At 42.4% G+C, this 27,493-nt stretch overlaps 1 protein-coding gene across 1 annotated transcript in view; it reads right to left on the reverse strand.

The window, feature by feature from the left end:
- Positions 1–27,493, reverse strand: part of COL25A1 (collagen type XXV alpha 1 chain) — a 427,499-nt gene that overhangs the window by 359,284 nt on the left and 40,722 nt on the right. The window lies entirely within an intron of this gene.

Genomic DNA, 27,493 nt, shown 5'->3' on the forward strand with positions numbered 1-27,493 from the left:
AATGAAAGGGGATGTTGGATAGCCCCCAAGGCTACAGTTTTCACATAGGTTTTTCTGATCTTCCAGCATTCCTTTGCACTTTACCCCTCATGAAAAATATGCCTTTTCCTCTTGTTTCTATTTTTCTTTCTGCTTAATTGGTCTACAAATTTGCAAAAGCACCCTGAGTGATTTAGAGCCTAAGTCCCATTTCTCAAAAGCGATTTAGGCACTAAGGAGCCTCGGTCTCAATGAGCGTCAGTGAGATTTAGTCTCCTCATTTTTGAAAATGGGACTTAGGCATTTTTGTAAATTTTACCCTATAGTTATTATTTTATGTCAGGAAAATAAGGAAAACCGATGTGTGTGATGTGGAAGGGGTGCAGTTAGGGACTGAGGGAAGACGGCAAAAGAGCAGAGGGGAAATCAGAAGTTATTCAGGATCACAGCTCTAGTTAAAACTGAAAAATGCTTAAAATATAAATATTGCTCATCAAATTGTTCATGGTAATTATTTCCATCAATATTCCTCCCCTGAAAATGTTATTTGAAAATAGGCATTTTCGTTATTCAACTAGCTCTACAGATGTTCAAATTATTTATTCAACAATATTGGTCTATCAATGCCTAAATAATGTATTTGGGAATATTATTCCCCGTCCTCCCCATTACTCAAATATCAGTATGGAGAAGGACTCTTATGGTATGTTTTACAAGGAGGATTTTGGCACTAACTTTAGTAAGATGGGGAAGGAAGACACTAAAAAATATACTCATTATGTCAACTCGTTTATACTAATTTTTTCTTTACATCTTTGCTCTGTATTTAAAATTCAAATACCCTTTTGCAGAGTATCCATGTTAGATGAGATGAAAGCCGATTTTCCAGTGGGAGGAAATCTGACACAGAGAAATTTAAGTAAGAGAAAAAAGTGTAATGGGTCTATATTGCTTAACTTATTAGAACATTGGAGGCATGTGTAAATAGGTGGTGTATTGTATATCTTGGATCAGAATTGGCCCACAAGTGTTGATATACAGAGTGTGTCAAAGAAAACTGCTGTGATAATTTGATGAAATAAGAAAGAGGTTTTGGGGCATCAGATGGGGTTTCCCCTTTATTGGAAATTCTCTCGTGAGTCATAGATCATATGAAAAATTCATTACTTACAAGAAAGAAGAATTCATTTAGATAGAACTTCTGGTAGGTGTAAAACATTAAATACTGTAACAGACCACATTCTAAATGGTATCTAGTTTTCCCGTTGGATAGGGACCCAGAGAAAGTGTGGGCTGAGGCAAATTTTAAGACTTTTGCCCATTACATGAGGAACAATGCATTGTAAATCAATCTCTGATTCTACCACTTGTTGCACACTTAAAATAGTCTCCACTAGACCAATGTCTTGGTTTCAGTATAACATATATGCATTTTTAAACCTTCAACAGAAAGAGCGTTAACCAGACAGAGCCAAACGAACAGCTGGCACACTACGTGAAAACAGTGTTCCAAAAAAAGTGCAAGAGTGTTCCGTGCTATCCTTCATGTTTCTCCTTCTAATATTTCAAAGTGCTAATTACCGTTCTAAGTAAGAAAGAGGAAGTCAACCACTGGTGGAATTAGAGAGAACGTCAAGCCATCTGACTGTAGATAACCATGCCTTCCATTTCCCAGGCATTACCAATGTCATGGCTTTTGTTAGTCATTAACCTAGGCCATCCTGAAATGTGCTGAGCACCCAGTGGCTTCAGGACCTCAAGATATGGTTCTAAGAAGTTAGTCCTGTAATCTTTCTGAACAAAGAACCTCTACTGACTTTACACCAGTGATGTGTGTCTGTGTAAGAACTGTAGGGTAGCACTTTGTAGGTTTCAGAATATAACTTGCATAAAGACCCATTTCAGAAAAGCACTTAAGCACCCGCTTAACTTGAAGCATGTGCCAGTCATTTCATTCTCTTCTCAAGAGAATTATTACTTGCCTTAATCATTCTCATTTCCCATCTGTGAATCCCCTGCAATTCCCCAATATCCCTTCTAAACTCAGTTCCCAAAACTGATCACAGGTTGAGGAACACAAATAATAACATGCGACTAATGTGGACAGTCACAGCTAGTAAACAGCTTAAAGGTTGCATATCAGGTATAAGATATGTACAGTAACCTATTTGCCACTGGTCCAAACAATAAATATTTTTTTAAACTCAAAAAAATTGTGGAGTAAATCATTTACTTGTGACATCCCACAACTGGGAGAGGGGGGAAAAGATACAATTAATCAAGTCAACTCTTCAGTGCATATTATTTACTCAGCCCTACTATTCAGAACACTATTCTAGGGCACCAAACACTACTCCAGCAGAATTTTACATACTTTATTCCTGTAGACACTGAGCAAATTCTGCTCTCAGTTACACCTGGGTCAATTAGGAGTAACTCCACTCTGTGTTACGCCAATGTAAGTGAAATCAGAATTAGACCCATGTTTTGCATGAAGCACAACATAAAATATAGGGCTAGACCATTCCCTGGTCTCATGTGGCTGTGCAAGGAGTAAGCCTCCTCCCAACCCCTGCACAACAATTCAGAATAAGCTCTAGGGGGTCGGGGGAAATCTTGGTGTAAGACCAAGTGGTCAGGGAGGGTTGGGGAGCGGACGGGACGAAGGGAGGCTGGGACAGAACCATGGCTTTCCCCCACAAAAGGTACGTAGCAACTGGGAGGGGTGATTCCCTGCACGGGTTCACAGACTCGCTCTAGCTCAACAAAAATAGTAATGTGGATGTTGCGGCATGAGTGGCGGCTGGGCCTAGCCACCTGAATCCAAGCCCGCCTGCCCCATTTGTGTCTGAGCTAAGGCGGCCTGTGCTCACACTACTATTTTTGTTGAGCTAGAGCGAGTCTCTGCTATTTCTAGTGTGTTACCGCTAGCTGACCGCACGTCTGTCTACCGGAGCTGGGACTCACCCACCCAGCTGCAGTGCAGACAAGGCTGGATTCATGAGAAAATATGCTGCACTTTTGAAACTGTTGTAGCAATTTACTCCGTAGTGCGACATGAGAGATGCAGAGGGATTGTGCCTCACTGGGGTGTCTCTGTGCTTCCATTGGCTCCCTCTCTGCCCTGCCCCTTTTGCTCAGGGATGTGCCGCAAGGCACAATGTAGCCTGTACTCAGAATTTAAGTCCGAATAAAAACTCCAGGTATTAAATAGAACACCATTAGTAACACTGGCAGCCTGTTCTTCAGGAGACTAAAAACTATCACTCTGATCTGCATTTAAGCTGCTAAACAATTTACAGTTCAGAAGAAAGGAAATGATTGCAAAATAATATGCTAAAGATTGCTGATAACTTCTCTGAATGAGCAGTCAAACGGGATTAGCCTTTTCCAAGGCTCTGAACTTGAGCATGTCACTCAGTTCTCGTCGAGTTAAAGAGTGTTGTTTGATGCCCTGTATACAACAACCACATTTTTTTTAAAAAGCCAGTTTAGTACAGAGCTTGAATAAATTACGACATGCATCTAACTCAAATTTTCCCCTCAACAAGAGCTCTTCTATATTCTCCTGCCCGCCACGCAACAGTGGTTGGCAGGGCACGTTAAATCTAAACTAAATGAAACCCAAAGCAGCTCCCAGTACACCTGTAACTTCTCCAGCTCATTTTCAAAACCCCCCATTAAAGTCATAAATGCAACCACAAATGGACATTTCACCCCTTCAGGATTACAGAAAATGAATAAATCATACCCATTCTATGAGGCCTTGGACAAAATGAAATTTAGCACAGAATAGTGTTCAATGTAGAAGATTTGCATTCTCTCCCAACAAGGACATCTCACTATCTACTTTCACCAATATAATGTGTGATTTATAGACCTGAACCTTTACCCTCTCCATTGTTAATGCAATTATCTCAAGAACACAAGAACATTTTAAATTTAAACTGCACACTCTAATTCTCTCTTCCTGTTTGTTTGTTCTCTGCAGATATTTGATCTGATTCTCCTCATACACCATTATAAATCAACAGTCACTCAATTAAAGACAGTGGGGTCACCCTGGTGTAAAATTGGTGTAAGCCAGAGGAGAATCATTGTTTCAAACTCTTGTAAAAAGAGGGCTTGATAAATTTTTTTAAAAAGTCTAAAACACTGCTATCTGACTTACACTGTGAACTTGGAAAATGAACCTGCCATGAACATAAACTTGAATCAGTATGATTCAGATCAGTCATGTAAAAGGAACAGTGTGTTCTGTTTTACTCACAATGCTTAGTTTTATCCTGGGAACACGGTAACAATACCATGTCTCTTGCATGGGTAACCAGATAGCTACACAGAAAAATGTTTTTAGTGTGATGTATTTCTTAGTAAGAATAACAACTCTGATTTGCTGATTGTGACTATTCAGGTGAAGAGCATTATGGCATAGAAACTGGAGGAACACAAAAACTCCTATAAGTCATCTATGAATTAATGATGAACAGGGGATCACATCACTTCTAATTGCAGGTTATGAAAACAAGCTGCTGAAGAGTAGCTGTTTTACAGTGATCCTTGGATGATTATCTTAGAGAAGTTAACTTTTTATCAGAAGTGGTAGTAACACTGAAAAAAATCTTTGGTTACAAAAAACAAAAGTGATATGGCTGAGAGTACTGCTGTGATCTCATGAGATCTCACCCACTAGATGGAATTCAGCTTGGTCATTACCTCAATGGGAAACCTCCAAAGTAATCCCAAATGCTACAAGAAGTGGTTTTAATGATGCAGTTGATGACACCCGTCATTCTAAGTCCATACTAAAACAATTCCACAGAGTGGATTTAGGGGAGCCATCTTTCAGGTGACACTTAAAGTGTGATTTTTTTCTGAGCAGTGGCTGTAAAAATAGTATTGTAAGGCTTCCTGTTTATTTTCTTTCATTGATTTCCATGTTAAATGTGCTTAAGTTTGCAAGAGTTTTTGGTTTGATTGCCATATTCAGTGGGTTTAAGCAAATATGATTGACTGTATAATAGTAAACATCAACTGATGAATAACAAGGATGAGAATCCAGCTCTCCCCTCATAGCTATGTTGACTTTGTGTTGTTAAAAAAGGAGTAAAAAGCAGTATAAATATAATTTTACGCCCATCAAGTGAGGAGCTAATGACTCTTAATACACACTAGAGGTAAATCCATGGAATAGAAGGATGCTGTACAGTCTATTCCCATGAACTGCCCTGTAAACCAAGGTCCTGACTAGTGCTGGGCCAAATGGATCCAATAGTACCCCTACATCTTCCCAAATTACAATCTGGATTGCTATATGATGCCTGGAAGCCAATATTTACATCGGTGGTTCAGATGGATACACAGTTTTCTCTCTTACTTTCCCTTCTATACTATTGTGCTATTTATGCTATTAACCATCTGCTATATTCCATTCCAGAGGAATATTTTCAATGTTAGGTGAAAAGATTCTTACAGCATTTTATAAAGTACTCTGGAATCCTTTGTGATACACGGTGTCATAAAGGTGCCGTATATTTTATTATTATTAATATTACTACCACCACCTCCTCAGGTTCTCAATAAATTCTACCTCATATATGTTGACAGGGACCTTTATGCAAAATCAAGGCCCTATCCTGAAAATACAGTCGCCTGGTCTCTCACAAGTAGATCCAATGAGCCAGCTCCTTCCCTGCAGTACCACCTTTCCGCAGTGCACTACCAACTACCATCTTACTCTAATGCTGTTTTTACTAGCCATGGGAGGGTAACCCACACTGTAGTGGTTAATTTCTGGTGGCAGAGAGTTGATATAAGGGCTCTTATGCCACTCCCTCTCCCTGCTACTGGAGTAGAAGAGAAAAGGGAATGTGTCTGGAAAAAAAGTGGGGGTAAGGAGTAGAGAGAGGGGTGGGTGGCTGGGGCAGCCCTGTGCTATGCTGATCCTTACTTATGTTATTGGCCACCTTTGACATTTGCATCCAAGTATCAATTGGAGCAGCCATCAATAAACTTTATGTGATACTTCCCCAACATACTGGAGTGTTGAGATGAAGAAAATCCAATTCAAGTGAATATTTGTAAGGCATTCAGATACGACAGTGATGAACACCATATAAGTATTTAGTTACGTTCCAGAGCTGGTGAAAAATTTTTAGATGGAAACAGTTTTCCAAATCAGAAAATGCACTTTCATCATAATCTAAGTGTTTCACATGAACATGTTGATTTTCATTAAACTTTTTACAGGAAAATTTCAAAACTGTTGATTTTGACTATCTTGTGTCAATTTGGAAGTATCAAAACATTTCATTTCAATAAATGTTTAAATGTTTTCTTTTAACTATTGTTCACTTAATTTTGACTACTATAATATATTATATTATATTAAAATATAACATCACCATTATCAAAACTATCAACATTTTAATGCTTCTGAAATGAAATTTTTCTGAATTTCTGATCTGTGGAAATTTTTGTCTTTTCATTCTGATTCAGAATGTATTTTTCTCCCATGGAATGAAAATTCAGTTTTCTAACCAGCTCTACTACTTGAGATGAAATAGATTAGATATAATAGTAAGATAGGTAAGATATGCTGGTATAACACAGAACAGTGGGACCAGAAGTAGGGTTGTACAAGAAGAACCTTTCAGCAACCCTTGAACACACACCCCTGACATAGCCTGCGTTCAGCTTGGTCACAGCTGAGGATCTGGTTCATTAATTTTAATGGTGCTACTTACAGGAGTATGGACTATATAAATGTTCGCAGGATTGGGTCCACCCAAATGGAAATTTTATTACTCAGATTGCTCAAGTTCAAATGTAGAGGAAATAAAGATGGGGCTTCATTTGAATTAACAATCCAGCGGCACCAGTACACAGCAAAAAACATGGAGAGTCCATTAAATAAAATGGGTGTGTGAGAAAAAGCCCTGGGCCATTTTAATTTTCTCAACCAGCCCTTTCATAGCAGCTTATCCAAATCTTACTAAACAGTGATAATCTTTATATAGGGATAAACTGTTCTTGAATAATTTCCACAATGTTTAAGGCGCAAAAAGGCTGTCCTTCAGCATCAGGCATGTGCCCCTTCTCTTTTGACTCTTTCCCTGAAGAAGCAGTAATTATGACCTGATGAATTCATCACCCCACTATATTAGATTACATTAGTACACATTGTCTTGAGCTTCATCTTCCCATGCCTGACCACAAGCTGTGTGTGTCCCTAAACCTCTGACTGCCAGAAGCTGGAACTGGATAATGGGATGGATTACTCAGTAATTGCCCTGTTCTGTTCATTCCCTCTGAAGCGTCTGGCACCGGCCACTGTTGGAAGACAGGATACTAGGCTAGATGGACCATAGGTCTCACCCAATATGACCATTCTTATGTGCTTATGTATTGTCTAACACAGGGAGATATATTCTATATAAATGATACTAATGTTAATGCATTTGTTTAAAGTCTTTGGGTACATAAAGTTAGGCACCTAAATCCATATACCCAATGGGTATATTTTCCCCTTGAAGTCAATGGGAGATCTAGGTGTTCAGCACCTCTTAAAATGATGGTTCTTATTTAAGTGTCTACATATAAATTTCAGAGCCTAACTTTAGGCACCCAGATATTAAAGTGTGGCCACATTCTTTTTATTGCAATGGAAGCTACACGCCCATATTGGAGGGAAAGCACTTTTTACAGGATATAACTGTAACATGGAATTGCACAGTTACCACATAGAAAGGGTATTGCCACATAACCAATCCTATCCTTTTCCCATTGAACCCTTTGGAATTCTTCAAGGGGCAGGATCAGGCCCTAAATTTTCCAGACTACCAATGGAGTTCTGCCCTTTTCTTTTTTGTGGGATTCTTCTGGCAGATTACAGTAGCATTACAGTGCACTGTTATACAGCTGCCTCATGTTCATGTCTTCCCAGAAGTGACTGTATTTCAAGGGAGGGAGAAACAATTCATAAATATCTAAATTCTTCCATCAATTATACCACTGACTTCAGTGGAGTTATTCTGAATTGACACTGGTGTAACAGAGCAAAGACTGACCCACAGTATGTAGATCAGTTTTGTGAAGCTTGTAAAGCAATTTCAGATCAATGCAGATGAAAAGCACCATATATGTTTTTTATAGTGCCATAAGGAATGAGGCATTACTCCACAACTGGGCTGTGTTATGTCCATAATCTATTCACATTCTGCAATAAAGAAGTCAATCCCTTTATTTTTCTCTAAATATCACATCAAGATTCATATTTCCAATGTGGCTCTAGGGATATGCACACAAATGTTGTGTGCATTTGTAAAACCACAAATCTACACACACAGTTTCAGTAATTGTGCAACTGCTCACCTGACTGATGCATGTAAATACCCTTAAGCACCTGCAAGTTTGAGAGTATTCACGAAGGCAAAAAAGAAATGTGGAGCAAATTTGCTCCACATTCTATGGGGATGTGAGCTACAGAAATGTTATAAGATATAGGGACTGATTTAAAAGGGCATAGTTCTTTTACAGTTAGTGAAGCCACATCAATCTATACCAGCTGAGTGTGTATTGAAGTGCAATGATTTACAATCCCAAATCTTTAATGGAATACAAGTGCAGACTCAATTACAAAAAAATGCTTTAAAAACAAAATAAAGCGGGCTGATGCACCATAAAATTAGAGCAACAGTGATCACTCAGGCCCACAGTATTTAAAATACTTCCTTTTTCCACTTATCCACTCTCAGGTTTCTGTGTTTCCCCTGCTAGAGCTGGTAACTTTGCAAACTATTGGATCTGCAGGAGGAATGCAATGCTCTAGCTTTAAGTGCTAGAGATATCGTGAGCTGTACAGAAGAAATAACAACCTGAGGAACTCAGATCATGGCAGGTAAAAGGCAGTTCAATTCACCTTTAAGACTTGTGCCCTTCCCCTACCCTTCCAAAAAGCCACCAAGAGTAAACTTGGGCCCAATGTTGTGAAGTGATGAACTCCTCAGTGTCCTCAATTCCTACAGAGATGAGGGCACTCGGCAATTTACAGAACCAATTTGTTTGTGTCCTTAACAGCAGTTCAAATTCAAAGCTGTTCTCTCACCTGTATTCCAGTCTACGCATGCATGTATAGACCACCAAATCAGGAGGAGGCCGAAGAATCATTTCTAAAGCAAATAACAGAAATATCGAAAACACAGGACCTGGGGTGGAGAGGAAATTTGCCTACCAAGACATCTGTTGGGAAAGAAATACAGCAAAATACAAAATTTCCAATAAGTTTTTGAAATGTATCAGGGACAACCTTTTGTTACAGAAAGTGTAGGAAGTAACCAGGGGGGCAGCCCTTTTAGACCTGATACTGACCAACAGGGAGAAATTGGTAGAAAATCTGAAGCTGAAAAGGAAAGTTGGGTGTCAGTGATCATGAAATGATAGATGTCATGATTCTAAAGAAAGGAAGGAGTGAGAGCAGCAGAATAAGGGTACTGGATTTCAAAAAAACAGGCTTTAACAAAGTCAGAGAATGGGTAGGTAAGGTCCCATGAGAAGAAAATTGAAGGGAACAGGTTCAGGAAAGGTGGCAGTTCCTCAAAGCCACAATATTAAAGGCACAAGTGCAAACTATTCCAATGCAAAGGAAAGACAGGAAGAATAGTAAGAAGCCAATATGGCTCCACCAGGAGCTCTTTAATGACCTGAAAATCAAAAAGGAATCCTACAAAAAGTGGAAACATGGTCAAACTGATAAGGAGGAGAACAAAAGAACAGCACAAGTATGTAGGGACAAAAACCAGAAGGTTAAGGGATTGTCTACACTACAGGTTACGTTGGTATGTCGCTCAGGGGAGGGAATAAGCCACCCCGTGAGCAACATAAGTTACACTGACCTAAGCGCTGGTGTGGTCAGTGCTATTTTGGTGGGAGAACTTTTCCCACCAAAGTAGGTACTGCCTCTCACAGAGGTGGTTTTATTATGCCAACAGGAGAGCTCTCTCCTGTCAGCAGAGAGAGTCTTCACCAGATGTGCTCCAGCAGCATAGTCTACAGCGTAGACTAACCCTAATGCACAAAATGAGTTACACTTAGCAAGCAACATAAAAGGCGTTAAGAAGAGGTTCTCTAAATAATTATTAGGAGCAAGAAAAAGATTAAGGAAAGTGTAGGTCTTCTACTTAATGGGGAAGCTAATAACTGATGATATCAAGAAAGCTGAGGTGCTTAATGCCTATTTGGCTTCAGTCTTCACTGAAAAGATCAATGGTGACCAGACACTCAGAACAATTAGTATTAACAACCAGGAGGAAGCAATGCAAGCCAAAATAGGAAAAGAACAGGTTAAAGAATATTTAGATAATTTAGACATGTTCAAGTTAGCAGGACTTGGTGAAATTCATCCTAGGGTACTTAAGGAACTAACTGAAACAATCTCAGAGCCATTAGCAATTATCTTTGAGAACTGCTGGAGGACAGTAGAGGGCCCAGAAGACTTGAGAAGGGCAAACATATTACCCATCTTTAAATCGAGGAACAAAGAGGACTGGGAATTATAGACCAAACAGCCTAACTTCAATACCTTGAAAGATACCTGAGCTAATTATTCAACAATCAATTTGTATGCACTTGGAGGACAACAGGGTTATAAGGAATAGTCAGCATGGATTTGTCAAGAAAAAAAAAAGTCATACCAACTTAATTTCCTTCTTTGATTGGATTACTGACCTAGTGGATGGGAGGAAGCAGTAGACATGATATATCTTGGTTTTAGTAAGGCTTTTGACACAGTTTTACACAACATTCTCATACGCAAACTAGGAAAATGTGTTCTAGATGAAATTACTATAAGATTGGTGCACAACTGGTTGGAAGAGTAGTTATCAATGTTTTGTTGTCAAATTGGAAGAGCATATCTAAAGGGGTCCTGCAGGGCTCAGTCCTGGGTCCAGTACTATTCAATATTTTCACTAATTACTTGGATAGTGGGAGTAGAGAGTATACTTATAAAATCGGCAGAGGACACCAAGCTTGGAGCAGTTGCAAGCACTTTGGAGGACAGGTTTGACAAACTGGAGACTTGGTCTGAATTCAACAAGATGAAATTCAATAAAGACAAGTGCAAAGTACTTCACTTCAGAAGGAAAATCAAATATACCATACAAAATGAGGAATAACTCTCTAGGTAGTAGTACTGCTGAAAATGATCTGGAGCTAATAGTGGACCACAAACTGAATATGAGTTGTCAATATGATGCAGCTGCAAAGAAGGCTAATATGATTCTGGCGTGTATTAACAGGAGTGTTGTATGTAAGACACAGAAGGTAATTGGCCCTTTTGGCACTGGTGAGGTTCCAGTTGGAGAATTGTGTCTAATTCTGGGCACCACACTTTAGGAAAGATGTGAACAAATTGGAAAGAGTCCAGAGGAGACCAATAAAAATGATAAAAGATTTAGAAAACCTGACCTATGAGGAAAAGTTAAAAAAACTGTGCATGTTTAGTTTTGAGAAAAGAAGACCGAGGCTGGACATGATAACAGTCTTCCCATATGTTAATGGCTATTGCAAAAAAAAAGACAGTGATCAATTGTTCTCCATGTCCACTGAAGGTAGGACAAGGAGTAATGGGCTTAATCTGCAACAAGGGAGATTTAGATTAGATATTAAGAAAAACTTTCTAACTCTAAGGGTAGTCAAGTTCTGGAACAGGCTTCCAAAGGAGGTCCTGGAGTCCCCCATTACTGGAAGCTTTAAAAACAAGTTGGACAAACTGCTTTCAGGGATGGCCTTGATTTACTTGGTCCTGACTCAGTGTAGGGGGCTGGGCTTGACTTCTCAAGGTCCTTTCCAGCTCAACATTTTTATGATATATCAGATGCTCTTCCCAAATAGAGTACAGTCAAAACACCTATCCAGTTTTCAGAGCACATACAGTCAAAGATACATCTGACTAAAGTAAAACACTGTACAGTCCTCAGTGTTTTAAACCATGAAGAACACATGCTTGTAAAGAAGGTCTCTTGTCTGACAAAAATGTGAATATGAAATAGTGTTTTCACCTTTGAGTACTTTTAGACCTATAGTCCTTTTGAGCTTCCAGATGGCCTTAATTAAAATAGAGCAGTTTCTAATTTACAGCAGGAAACATTCTGAATTTGTTGTTGAAGTAGAGTTAGTGAAACCCCAGTAACCCCGATCTCACCCCAGACAGCTTCTTCAATGACTAATTTATCTGTTCAAGTTCCTGATGTGTTCATAAGTCTTTTTTATGACAATAATTATAAAGTGCTTCCATGGTACTTGAACTCCAAATAAATACATGAATTAAATTATTTCACATAAAAATGGATTTGTTATTAACAGAAGAGCTATTGATTTCTTTTCAGTTCACCTTGTGTCCACTTGAGTTGTTTCAGCTCCGGATACAGAGGCTAAGCGCAAAGACAAAGAACCTTCGGTCTGGAATATTAATAGCTGTCTTGCTTTTCCTCTCATATACAGCACATTTTATAAGTGTGACATCACTGCTGTGAAGCTTCTAAGTGGAATACCACTCGTCTTTGCACATACTTGTCATGTATCTCACCAGGCTGCTTTTCCTGTATACAAACACCCAAGGAAATGCCATGTGTTTCCTCAGCTTTGCACCATGTGTGCAGTCCATATCCACTCAAAGTATAATCATGCAAACAATCCCTCCAGAATTGTCCTTGGATTTAAAGTCTTTAACCCTTTTTTGGCCAGCCCTTCACAACTGGAAATGAATGGCTCCTCCATTCTTCGTAACTACATATTTTCCAGATTTTTTGGTCAAATTAATAAGTATTTTATGGTTTAGGCTAAAAGCCAACAGACTGTGCATGAATTGGACAAGGTATATTGTGAAATCCCAGTGGATCAGAAATTATAGCATGTGTGAATAATTTCCCCCTTAATAAAAAAGTCATTATCAAAAAAAGAAAATCAAAGTGATGTCATTACAAACATAACTATAGGGTGCTCTAATTTTACTGCACAAAAAATATGCTTTGATGCCAGTAATATGTAAAGATTCGTTGTTACTGTGCAGGAAAGATTTGGAGAAGTTGCAGAAAGTCTGAACATTATCTGTCAGAAGCTAACTCAGCTTTTGCTCTTTAATTACAAAATACCAAATTACAGAGCTAACTGTAAATCGTTAACACTGAATATATTTTTCTCTACTTTTTTTTTTGGTTCACTTCAGGAAATACAATCTTAATTTCCATGTTAAATTACCTAGCACTGATACCATTTCATTACACCAAAGCCACCAAATCAGTATTGCCCCATGAAACTCCAACTCAAGCACAAAGACTTAAGGACCAGAATGGTGCATTCACACTACTTTGCACTGCAACAGTGATGCAAAGCAGCTGTAAACCCTGTTTAATTTAAACCATTTTGATCAGATTAGAGGATCTGGTCCTTGGTGCCAAGGGGCATCAACATCCATATTTAGCCACTTAAATAAGCGGCGTGATTTTTCACCAACAGTTTTCATTGACTTAATTCAATTAAGGGTTACTTGTGTGACTAGGTATTTGCAGGATTGCTATTAGACTCCACTAGGCACAAGCAGTATCATTATACTCTACAGTCAGGATGCTGGACTTCCCTCTCCATTGATTGGCTGTTTGTGATCCTCATTCCCTCTGCCAGTCCTTTCCAACTTCTCCCTCATCTTTCCTACCCTCCTCCCCCAAATCCTCTGTCCCTCTCTGCAACATCCCCATATCCCTTCCTTCCTTTTCCAATGCTTCTAGTGACTCTGCAGCTCCTACCATTCCCCTCACTCGACTTGATCCATGTGTGTTTGTGTGCACACCCAGTATATAAACAAGTTAACATTTCACTCTCACTATTTTGCTTACACATTGAATCCCTTTCTGCTCACTCGTTGTCTGTACTGTCTATTTAAAATGTAAGCTTTTTAGAGTAGAGACATTTGTCTTATGTGTTTGTACAATGCCTAGCATAATGGGACTGGGATCCAGACTGGGGCCTTTGGGTGCTACAATACATATAACAATAATAATTAAATATGAACACTTGTTTTTTCCCTTCGCCCCTCTTCTTCCCTTCCCTACACACAATTCCAATTAACATTAAAGGGAGTTAGCGACTGGCAGGAAGCATAGCTATGCACATATCTCCAGGGGAAAACCCGCATACCATGTCAAAATGGCATTACAGCTGCTTAGCATCGCCCAGAAAGCTCAACACCGCCACTGTAAGCCCAAGGATCTGGCCCCAAATTTTGACATCTGGCCATACTATCCTCCCAAGGAATGATTCCATGATAGCAGGATTCCTGGATATTTGTACAAAAAGGAACCAACTTGATTGGTCTAGTGAATCATAGACCCATTAGGGTTAGAAGGGACCACAGGGGTCATTCAATCTAACCCCATTTATCCTAAGTATCCTAAATTCAAAGGGCAGAACAGCTGACTTGCTCACTCCCATTAGAAGAGAAGGAACCAAAACATGAGAGGAAAATAACTCTAACAAAAGGCAATTGCGGGGGGAGGGCAGGGCAGAGAGGAATCTGACACTGTCTTCCAAGAGCATCTGAGATCCACAAAATCCTGTGGCTCTGAACAACAACAACTACTTTGTGTGAATTCTCTTCTAATATGTTCTAACAATTCATTTTAGTAAGATTTTAATAAGTCAGACTTACTGTACTAAGTAGATATTGTCAGTCATCTCTTTAAAACTTTCCTTTAACTTGTGTTGCTTTTGTCTTGCACAATATCTCAGACAAATCTTATATTTATCATGATATTAGCAAATATAATATCTATGTCATGTTACTGGATACAATCCATTCCAAAGTGAAACAACGATGTCCTAGTTCCAGGTACGCAGTTAAAACAGCAGCAGCTTCTGAATCTGAGCTTTATCATTACAGCCTTTATCAATATTTGTTTGGTAATGCACATGGACCATGAGCACTGATTATTGACATGTATTTTTCAATTCTAAATTTTATGCCATTTGTGTCAGTGGGCCAGATACTCAGCTACTGTAAATTGCCTTCCCCCACCATGAGAGCTATGCTGGTTTACATCAGCTGAGGATCTGGATCTTTATGAACTTGATTAAACTGCTGTTTCTTTCACTTCTGGAGCATGGAAATAAACATGTTGCTTAATTCTGAGTGCCTGCAGCCACATTCAGCACCCTTCTAATTCTTTAACTCTCCTCATCCCAACGCCAAACCTTGTAGTAGTGTTTGGGAATGGAGATTGCAGTCCCCTTTCACACATGAACTTACACTCAATTACCTGTATCTTCCCTGAAGTCAGAGTTCAGTTTCACTTAGATTCCCACCAGTAACTTTCCCCACTAACAATTTCTAAATTTTCTTAAACAAACAGCTTAGGGGACCATCTGGTCCTCTTTCATCCCAGTAATTTACTACATTTCTGGCTTCTTTTGATTAGTGAAGGTTGAGAAATTATCTGAATTGTTAGCATGCCAGGTATTTCAGCATCATTTACCAGACAACATTCTGGAAGATCATTAGGATTGCCTATTTACGTTATGCTATTTTTCACATCAAAGGTACTGACTTACTTTTTTAAATTGTTGTTACAGTAGGTGTTATCTATTTAGCACTGTCTGGATTTCTCACCTGAGTGTTTCTGGAACTGGAGCACTTGCAATAGGATATAAAAAAGTTTTATCTTACATAACCACCAAATATGTACAATCTATAGATTCCCGATTCAGTCAGTGAGAGGTTTCCTGAGTTCTAAAATAAACGAAGTTTCTATGCATGACCCTCAAGCAACAAATTTAGTGCAATTCTTTATGCCCAGTATATAGCATGACTTTTAAAATTAAATACTTTTACAAGCAGCTTTGCCATGCATGACCCTGCAGTAGTGGCTCATGAAATTCACAGTCTCCCACAATGCTTGCAGATCTAAAGAATGACTTATGTTTCTGTTGATAACTTACAGACTGTCTTTAAGTACTCTTTGATGACTGAGTGTATTCACTTCTTCATAGCTAAGATTGCCTATTCACTTTCATGAGTTGAAGCCTCTGTTTTCCTCTCTAGCAGGCTTTTTGCTAGGCCAACAGACTTGCTGGGAAAATCTTTTGCATGAAAAGGTTACATACAACTATCTAGAAAAAAGCACTTCTCTCTGAACTCTTACAAAAGCACACCAAAAGAAAAACAACATACTGCTACGAGTCAGTGGATTTCAGTGCTACAAAACAACTACCAGTACACTTCTTATTTGTTTGTTATTATATTAGGCGTCCGCATTGCAAACTGACCATCAATCAATGATAAATAAATTATCTTTGTTACTGCAACTCTAGGCTGAGAATTAAATTTGACAGAGCTAGCAGATTCAGAGTAAAGGGCCTAATTCTGCAAACCCTGATTCACATAAGTGAGTAGTCCGGACCCATGTCAGTGAGACTACTTTTGTGAGTAAGGTTTGCAGGATCAGACTCTAGCATTTTCATAAGAACATTAGTTCTGTTCTTATGTGAATTACAACAGAGTATTTCATTACATGATTACACAACACAAATTCCATTACAGAAAATGCTATATGTGGTTAAAGGTGTCATTTCACCAAAACTCAGTAGTGCACAATATAATTTAGCTATACAAACTCAGTTTCTGAGCCTGCAACAAGATCTGCACAGGTGGATCCTTTGTGCCCATGTGGATTTCTTGCAGGCATAAGTATTCATCCACAGGGACGCAACTGCAGGATAGGGGCCATAGGAAAAAGTACCCAGTAGAACCTCAGAGTTAAGAACACCGTTGGGAATGTAACTCTGAAATGTCCGCAACTCTGAACAAAACATTATAATTGTTCTTTCAAAAGTTTACAACTGAACATTGACTTAATACAGCTTTGGAACTTTACCATGCAGAAGAAAAATGCTGCTATTATCCATTTTCATTTAAATGAAACAATCACAAAGACAGTTTCCTTACCTTGTCAGATTTTTTTTAAACTTTCCCTTTTTTTTTTAAGCAGTTTACATTTAACACAGTACTATACTGTCTTTTGGGGTTTTTTGTTTGTTTGTTTGTTTGTTTCTGCTGCTGCCTGATTACATACTTCCGGTTTCGGTCATGGGGTTGATCGGTCAGTTTGTAAGGGTATGTCTACACTACGGAATAAGGTCGAATTTATAGAAGTCGGTTTTTTAGAAATCGGTTTTATATATTCGAGTGTGTGTGTCCCCACAGAAAATGCTCTAAGTGCATTAAGTGCATTAACTCGGCGGAGCGCTTCCACAGTACCGAGGCTAGAGTCGACTTCCAGAGCGTTGCACTGTGGGTAGCTATCCCACAGTTCCCGCAGTCTCCGCTGCCCATTGGAATTCTGGGTTGAGATCCCAATGCCTGATGGGGCTAAAACATTGTCGCGGGTGGTTCTGGGTACATATCGTCAGGCCCCCGTTCCCTCCCTCCCTCCGTGAAAGCAAGGGCAGACAATCATTTCGCGCCTTTTTTCCTGAGTTACCTGTGCAGACGCCATACCACGGCAAGCATGGAGCCCGCTCAGGTAACCGTCACCCTATGTCTCCTGGGTGCTGGCAGACGCGGTACGGCTTTGCTGCACAGTAGCAGCAACCCATTGCCTTCTGGCAGCAGACGGTGCAATACGACTGGTAGTCGTCCTCGTCGTGTCCGAGGTGCTCCTGGCCACGTCGGCTGGGAGCGCCTGGGCAGACATGGGCGCAGGGACTAAATTTGGAGTGACTTGACCAGGTCATTCTCTTTAGTCCTGCAGTCAGTCCTATTGAACCGTCTTATGGTGAACGGGCAGGCGATACGGACTGCTAGCAGTCGTACTGTACCATCTTCTGCCAGGCAGGCAAGAGATGAGGATGGCTAGCAGTCGTACTGTACCATCTTCTGCCGAGCAGCCATGAGATGTGGATGGCATGCAGTCCTTCTGCACCGTCTGCTGCCAGCCAAAGATGTAAAAGATAGATGGAGTGGGTCAAAACAAGAAATAGACCAGATTTGTTTTGTACTCATTTGCCTCCTCCCCTGTCTAGGGGACTCATTCCTCTAGGTCACACTGCAGTCACTCACAGAGAAGGTGCAGCGAGGTAAATCTAGCCATGTATCAATCAGAGGCCAGGCTAAACTCCTTGCTCCAATAAGAACGATAACTTAGGTGCACCATTTCTTATTGGAACCCTCCGTGAAGTCCTGCCTGAAATACTCCTTGATGTAAAGACACCCCCTTTGTTGATTTTAGCTCCCTGAAGCCAACCCTGTAAGCCATGTCGTCAGTCGCCCCTCCCTCCGTCAGAGCAACGGCAGACAATCGTTCCGCACCTTTTTTCTGTGCAGACGCCATACCAAGGCAAGCATGAAGGCCGCTCAGCTCACTTTGGCAATTAGGAGCACATTAAACACCACACGCATTATCCAGCAGTATATGCAGCACCAGAACCTGGCAAAGTGATACCAGGCGAGGAGGCGACGTCAGCGCGGTCACGTGAGTGATCAGGACATGGACACAGATTTCTCTGAAAGCATGGGCCCTGCCAATGCATGCATCATAGTGCTAATGGGGCAGGTTCATGCTGTGGAACGCCGATTCTGGGCTCGGGAAACAAGCACAGACTGGTGGGACCGCATAGTGTTTCAGGTCTGGGACGATTCCCAGTGGCTGCGAAACTTTCGCATGCGTAAGGGCACTTTCATGGAACTTTGTGACTTGCTTTCCCCTGCCCTGAGGCGCATGAATACCAAGATGAGAGCAGCCCTCACAGTTGAGAAGCGAGTGGTGATAGCCCTGTGGAAGCTTGCAACGCCAGACAGCTATCGGTCAGTTAGGAATCAATTTGGAGTGGGCAAATCTACTGTTGGGGCTGCTGTGATGCAAGTAGCCCATGCAATCAAAGATCTGCTGATATCAAGGGTAGTGACCCTGGGAAATGTGCAGGTCATAGTGGATGGCTTTGCTGCAATGGGATTCCCTAACTGTGGTGGGGCTATAGACGGAACCCATATCCCTATCTTGGCACCGGAGCACCAAGCCACCGAGTACATAAACCGCAAGGGGTACTTTTCGATAGTGCTGCAAGCTCTGGTGGATCACAAGGGACGTTTCACCAACATCAACGTGGGATGGCCGGGAAAGGTGCATGATGCTCGCATCTTAGAATATCAGGGTTGGAAGGGACCCCAGAAGGTCATCTAGTCCAACCCCCTGCTCGAAGCAGGACCAATTCCCAGTTAAATCATCCCAGCCAGGGCTTTGTCAAGCCTGACCTTAAAAACCTCTAAAGAAGGAGATTCTACCACCTCCCTAGGTAACGCATTCCAGTGTTTCACCACCCTCTTAGTGAAAAAGTTTTTCCTAATATCCAATCTAAACCTCCCCCACTGCAACTTGAGACCATTACTCCTCGTTCTGTCATCTGCTACCATTGAGAACAGTCTAGAGCCATCCTCTTTGGAACCCCCCTTCAGGTAGTTGAAAGCAGTTATCAAATCCCCCCTCATTCTTCTCTTCTGCAGGCTAAACAATCCCAGCTCCCTCAGCCTCTCCTCATAACTCATGTGTTCCAGACCCCTAATCATTTTTGTTGCCCTTCGCTGGACTCTCTCCAATTTATCCACATCCTTCTTGAAGTGTGGGGCCCAAAACTGGACACAGTACTCCAGATGAGGCCTCACCAATGTCGAATAGAGGGGAACAATCACGTCCCTCGATCTGCTCGCTATGCCCCTACTTATACATCCCAAAATGCCATTGGCCTTCTTGGCAACAAGGGCACACTGCTGACTCATATCCAGCTTCTCGTCCACTGTCACCCCTAGGTCCTTTTCCGCAGAACTGCTGCCTAGCCATTCGGTCCCTAGTCTGTAGCTGTGCATTGGGTTCTGCACTTATCCTTATTGAACCTGAATCTTCAGGAACTCTGGTCTGTTTCAAAAGCTGCAGGAAGGGACTTTATTCCCAGACCAGAAAATAACTGTTGGGGATGTTGAAATGCCTATATGTATCCTTGGGGACCCACCCTACCCCTTAATGTCATGGCTCATGAAGCCGTACACAGGCAGCCTGGACAGTAGTCAGGAGCTGTTCAACTACAGGCTGAGCAAGTGCAGAATGGTGGTAGAATGTGCATTTGGACGTTTAAAGGCGCGCTGGCGCAGTTTACTGACTCGCTTAGACCTCAGCGAAACCAATATTCCCACTGTTATTACTGCTTTCTGTGTGCTCCACAATATCTGTGAGAGTAAGGGGGAGATGTTTATGGCGGGGTGGGAGGTTGAGGCAAATCGCCTGGCTGCTGGTTACGCGCAGCCAGACACCAGGGCGGTTAGAAGAGCACAGGAGGGCGCGGTACGCATCAGAGAAGCTTTAAAAACCAGTTTCATGACTGGCCAGGCTACGGTGTGAAAGTTCTGTTTGTTTCTCCTTGATGAAACCCCCCTGCCCCTTGGTTCACTCTACTTCCCTGTAAGCTAACCACCCGCCCCTCCTCCCTTCAATCACCGCTTGCAGAGGCAATAAAGTCATTGTTGCTTCACATTCATGCATTCTTTATTCATTCATCACACAAATAGGGGGATGACTACCAAGGTAGCCCAGGAGGGGTGGTGGAGGAGGGAAGGAAAATGCCACACAGCACTTTAAGCACAGCACTTTAAAAGTTTACAACTTTAAAATTTATTGAATGACAGCCTTCTTTTTTTTGGGCAATCCTCTGTGGTGGAGTGGCTGGTTGGCCGGAGGCCCCCCCACCGCGTTCTTGGGCGTCTGGGTGTGGAGGCTATGGAACTTGGGGAGGAGGGCGGTTGGTTACAGAGGGGCTGCAGTGGCAGTCTGTGCTCCAGCTGCCTTTGCTGCAGCTCAACCATACACTGGAGCATACTGGTTTGCTCCTGCAGCAGCCTCAGCATTGAATCCTGCCTCCTCTCATCACGCTGCCGCCACATTTGAGCTTCAGCCCTGTCTTCAGCCCGCCACTTACTCTCTTCAGCCCGCCACTTACTCTCTTCAGCCCGCCACCTCTCCTCCCGGTCATTTTGTGCTTTCCTGCACTCTGACATTATTTGCCTCCACGCATTCGTCTGTGCTCTGTCAGTGTGGGAGGACAGCATGAGCTCGGAGAACCTTTCATCGCGAGTGCGTTTTTTTTTCTTTCTAAGCTTCACTAGCCTCTGGGAAGGAGAAGATCCTGTGATCATTGAAACACATGCAGCTGGTGGAGAAAAAAAAAGGGACAGCGGTATTTAAAAAGACACATTTTATAAAACAGTGGCTACACTCTTTCAGGGTAAACCTTGCTGTTAACATTACATACATAGCACATGTGCTTTCGTTACAAGGTCGCATTTTGCCTCCTCCCACCGTGTGACTACCCCCTCAACCTTCCCCCCTCCCTGTGGCTAACAGCGGGGAACATTTCTGTTTAGCCACAGGCAAACAGCCCAGCAGGAATGGGCTCCTCTGAGTGTCCCCTGAAGAAAAGCACTCTATTTCAACCAGGTGACCATGAATTAGATCTCACTCTCCTGAGGATAACACAGAGAGATAAAGAACGGATGTTTGAATGCCTGCAAACATACACTGCAATGCTTTGTTCTACAATGATTCCCGAGTACGTGTTACTGGCCTGGAGTGGTAAAGTGTCCTACCATGAAGGACGCAATAAGGCTGCCCTCCCCAGAAACCTTTTGCAAAGGCTTTAGGACTACATCTAGGAGAACCGTAAATGCCAGGGCAAAGTAATCCTTTCACATGCTTGCTTTTAAACCATGTATAGTATTTTAAAAGGTACACTCACCAGAGGTCCCTTCTCCGCCTGCTGGGTCCAGGAGGCAGCCTTGGGTGGGTTCGGGGGGTACTGGCTCCAGGTCTAGGGTGAGAAACAGTTCCTGGCTGTCGGGAAAACCGGTTTCTCCGCTTGCTTGCTGTGAGCTATCTACAACCTCCTCCTCCTCATCATCGTCTTCTTCGTCCCCAAAACCTGCTTCCGTATTGCCTCCATCTCCATTGAAGGAGTCAAACAACACGGCTGGGGTAGTGGTGGCTGAACCCCCTAAAATGGCATGCAGCTCATCATAGAAGCGGCATGTTTGGGGCTCTGACCCAGAGCGGCTGTTCGCCTCTCTGGTTTTCTGGTAGGCTTGCCTCAGCTCCTTCAGTTTCACGCGGCACTGCTTCGGGTCCCTGTTATGGCCTCTGTCCTTCATGCCCTGGGAGATTTTCACAAAGGTTTTGGCATTTCGAAAACTGGAACGGAATTCTGATAGCACGGATTCCTCTCCCCAAACAGCGATCAGATCCCGTACCTCCCGTTCGGTCCATGCTGGAGCTCTTTTGCGATTCTGGGATCCATCATGGTCACCTGTGCTGATGAGCTCTGCATGGTCACCTGCAGCTTGCCACGCTGGCCAAACAGGAAATGAGATTCAAAAGTTCACGGTTCTTTTCCTGTCTACCTGGCCAGTGCATCTGAGTTGAGAGTGCTGTCCAGAGCGGTCAGAATGGAGCACTCTGGGATAGCTCCCGGAGGCCAATACCATCGAATTGTGTCCACAGTACCCCAAATTCGAGCCGGCAACGTCGATTTAAGCGCTAATCCACTTGTCAGGGGTGGAGTAAGGAAATTTATTTTAAGAGCCCTTTAAGTCGAAATAAAGGGCTTCATTGTGTGGACGGGTGCAGGTTTACATCGATTTAACGCTGCTAAATTCGACCTAAAGTCCTCGTGTAGACCAGGGCTAACTCTGTTGTTCATAACTCTGAGGTTCCACAGTAGTTCCTTTCCATTACATTGTATTCCATACTATTGTGATATTTGCTGAAAAACATATCACAGTGCCCAGAAGTGTTTGATCATATGCAGAAGACCATATTGTAAATGCACGGACACAAAGAGCCACTATTTAATCACATTTGCTCATAGAGAAGAGAATCTTTCACACATACTTTCAGATGGGAGCACATTAAGAAATAAAATCTCAGGCCTAAGATTTTTAGTGAACTAGGGGTATGTCTATACTACCCACTGGATCGGCAGGCAGCGATCGATCCAGCGGCAGTCAATTTATCAAGTCTAGTCTAGACGTGATAAATTGAACCCCGAGCACTCTCCCGTCAACTCCTGTACTCCACCGCTGCGAGAGGCGCAGGCAGAGTCAACGGGGGAGCGGCAGCAGTCAACTCACCGCAGTGAAGACACCGTTATTCATATAGCTGAAGTTGCATAACTTAAATCGATTTCGCTCCCCCCCAACCCCCAAGTGTAGAGCAGGCCTGAGTTGGTATTCACCACTAATTAGACTGATAGCCAAAAGGTTCAAATACAATTGCTATTATGACATTCAGCACTTGGGATCCATTTTTAATCTTTTTCTCTGAATCCCTTTCCCATCAGGGACTTATACCTCTCCTGTCCCGGGAATTTTACCGATTCCCTCCACGTTCACTTTCTAAAAATAATTTGGTCTCATCAAAAAAAAAAAAAAAAAAGAAAGCAACAAATATAAAAGAAGCCCTGGCTGCCACATTAGTTAATTCAATGAAATGTAAATTTAATCCACAGAATTTTAATGTAGACAAACAACTACAATTACTTGTATGTACAGTCATTAATGTATTAAAACTGTGAGCATTTCAAAAGACTAAATTTATGAGTGCTGTAACAACATACATTTCAAGTACTGAAAACATCCTTCTTGTATGTCTGTCTTTGTGTAAATGTGAAGGCTGAGAGAGTATCATTGGCAGTCCTAATCCTATACTCAGATTCTTCATTCTCCTGGATAAATTCTTTTCAAAGCCTGAGCCAGTTTGTCCAGTAAAGCCTCACAGTCTCAGGGCTGTATCATGAAAAATAACATCCTATTTACAAGCACATCACTTCTGGATATGGGATTTTCTAGTTTTCAGACTCCTGTGGTGCTGCTCTGATTTTGCACTATCCCCCATAAATACAATATATTGCCTAGTGTAATCCACTAAACTACCCTTCATTTTCTTAATTCTGATAAATAGGGTACTGTATTTTGTCATTCGAAAAATGACCCTATTTTTCCAGAGCTGAAAGCTAACTCAGAGTTCAATTCAAAGCCAAACTTTTACCCTCTGTCTAAAACATAATTTAAACATAAATCAGATTCACATTAAGCACCCTTTCAAACTCTCATCTTATATTTGCGAGCTATTAACTTATACTACAGTTATACACAGAAAGTTTTCATCAAAACTCACTGCCTCTTTCTGCTGGTTGATAAAATGAGATGTTAATCCACTTTCAAAATATTTCTTCAGTGACCAAAGGGATTATGAAAACCATAGTACCATGTGAACAAACAAGCACAGGAGTTGGCAGAAAGGAAACTTCTGATTTCCATTTATCTACCATGGAGAATTAATCCAGAACAAAACAGATAAATCAATTTATGTCAAAAACATAAGCATGAAAATTGATTTTGAAGATCCAACATGATGAGATATATAACTTGGACACTAATAGACTATTTTCCCCCCAATTCACTCTATGTTCAATAGGACAGTATAACTGCTTGTATTATCTAGTTTTGTCTTCTTTCATAAATCTAAATAAATGTCAAGTCCAGCAATGTGCCTCAACCCTCAGTGGAGAGACTGGGTTGCTCTCAGTTGTATCAGGGTAAATCTGGAGTAACATCATTGGCATCAGTGGAGCTACTCCAGATTTGGAGTAACTCCATCAAAATCAATGAAGTTACAACGCACACAAATAGTGTAAGCAGGATCCAAAATGGGCCCACTGTCTCTATAAATGTCTACATTATGAAATTAGGTCGATTTTATAGAAGTCGATTTTTAGAAATCGATTTTATTCAGTCGATTGTGTGTGTCCCCACTAAGCACATTAAGTCGGCAGAATGCATCCTCACTAGCGTGGCTAGCATCGACTTACAGAGAGGTGCACTGTGGGTAGCTATCCCACAGTTCCCACAGTCTCTGCTGCCCATTGGAATTCTGGGTTAAGCTCCCAATGCCTGATGGGGCAAAAATCTTTGTCACAGGTGGTTTTGGATACATGTCGTCAGGCCCCCTCCCTCCATGAAAGCAACAATCATTTTGTGCCTTTTTTCCTGGGTTATCCATGCAGACACCATACCAAGGCAAGCATGGAACCCGCTCAGCTCACCGTCACTGTACATCTCCTGGGTGCTGTTGGCAGACGCGGTACTGCACTGCTACACAGCAGCAGCTCCTTGCCTTCACAGCAGACGGTGCAATAGGACTGGTAGCTGTCGTACGTCTCCTGGGTGCTCCTGGCAGACCTTGGTGAGGTCGATCAGGGGCGCCTGGACAGACAGGGTTATCCTCCTCTTAGGGCACCGAATGGAAGTGATTCCAGGTCATTCTTCTTTAAGTTTCATTTCATGGAGATTTAGTCCTGCCTGGAATATTATGCAAGCTGGAGGCTTCTGCCTCAGGCTGCTCTCCCAGCTGGCAGCACCACGCGGTCGCACCTACCCCAGCCTACCCCTTGCTCCCATGGCTCATGAAGCCTGGACAGTAGTAAGGAGCAGTTCAACTATAGGCTGAGCAAGTACAGAATGGTGGTAGAATGTGCCTTTGGACGTTTAAAAGCTCGCTGGCGCTGTTTGCTGACTAGGTCAGAACTCAGCGCAACCAACATTCCTATTATTGCTGCTGCTTGGTGTGTGCTCCATAATATCTGTGAGAGTAAGGGGGAAACATTTATGGTGGGGTGGAAGGCAAATCGACTGATGTCCGATTTTGAGCAGCCAGACACCAGGGCAATTAGAATAGCACAGCAAGGCACGCTGCGCATCAGTAGGGCTTTGAAAGCTAGTTTCATGTCCATCCTCCCCCCTTCGAAATAAAGTAACTATTGTTTTGAAACCATGTATTCTTTCTTCCTTTTTCTTTTTTTAAATTAAAAGAGAGAGAGATAATGGACAAGGTAGCCTGAGTGGAGTGGGGGAGGAGGGAAGGACAAAGCCACATTGCTTATTGTAGCCACACTAAAAATCAAACTGTTTGAATGACAGCCTTCTGTTGCTTGGGCCATCCTCTGGAGTGGAGTGGCTGGGTTCCCAGAGTCTCCCCCCTGCCCATGTTCTTGGGCGTCTGGGTGAGGAGGCTATGGAACATGGTGAGGAGGGTAGGCCGTTGTACAGTGGATGCAGCGGGGTTCTGTGTTCTTGTTGGCTTTCCTGCAGCTCCAACAGACACTTCAGCATGACCATTTGCTCCCCCATTAGCCTCAGGATCGTGTCCTGCCTCTTCTCTTCACGCTCATTTAATTCTTTCCTGGTCTCTGCCACTGAATGCCTCCATGCATTAAGCTGTGCCCTATCAGTGTGGGAGGACTGCATGAGCTCAGAAAACATGTAATCGCGAATGTGTTTTTTTCACCTTCTAATCTCCGATAACCTCAGGGATGGAGATGATAGGGGGAGTGTAGAAACATTCTACGCTCTACGATTCTGGGGGGACTGCATGGTCACCTGTGCTGTTGAGTGCTGCTGAGTTCGCCATGCTGACCAAACAGGAAATGAAATTCAAAAGTTCCTGGGGCTTTTCCTGTGTACCTGGCTAGTGCATCAGAGTTCAAAGTGCTGTCCAGTGCGGTCACAATGGAGCACTCTGGGATAGCTCCCAGAGGCCAATACCGTCAATTTGCATCCGCACTACCCAAAATTTGACCAAGCAAGGTCAATTTTAGCGCTACTCCCATCGCTGGGGAGGAGTATAGAAGTCGATTTTAAGAGCCCTTAAGGTCGACGGAACAGGGTTGGTTGTGTGGATACAGTCATTTTTAAATCGACCTAACGTGACTAAATTCGACCTAACCCCGTAGTGTAGACCAGACCTCAGTAATAGATTAATCTGCCTTCCCTGACTTCAGGAATTACTCCAGATTTACGTTGGTATAAATGAAAAAAGAATTTGCCCCAACAAGCCAGCATAGGAACAATATAATTATATCAGGACTTGATTGCATCTTTTCGACATAGCCCTGAGTGAGAGCAGAACAGGGCCCTGAGTAAGCATATTTGATTGCATAAGAAATAAGCTCAAATATTAGTGGGACTGATAGGCTATGATTTGGGCCAGGTGCCTTCAAAGGAAGCCTCCACTCAGAGTTGCCAGGCATCCAGTTTTTGACCAGAATGCCCGGTCAAAAAGGGACCCTGGCGACTCCAGTTGGCACCACCAACTGGGCCATTAAAAGTCCAGTCGGCGGCACAGTGGGGGCCTGGGGCTAAGGCAGGGTCCCTGCCTGCACTGGCTCCGCATAGCTCCCAGAAGCAGCTGCCAGGTCCCTGCAGGCCCTGGGCGCATGGGCAGCCAGGGAAGCTCCACATGCTGCCCAGGCCCCAAGTGCCGGTTCCACAGCTCCCATTGGCCAGGAACTGCAACCAATGGGAGCTATGGGGTTGGCACCTGCAGGCACAAGGGCAGCATGCGGAGACTGCCTGGCCACCCATGCACCTAGA

Source organism: Caretta caretta, chromosome 4 (assembly GCF_965140235.1).
Source record: "Caretta caretta isolate rCarCar2 chromosome 4, rCarCar1.hap1, whole genome shotgun sequence".
NCBI classification, from domain to species: domain Eukaryota; kingdom Metazoa; phylum Chordata; order Testudines; family Cheloniidae; genus Caretta; species Caretta caretta.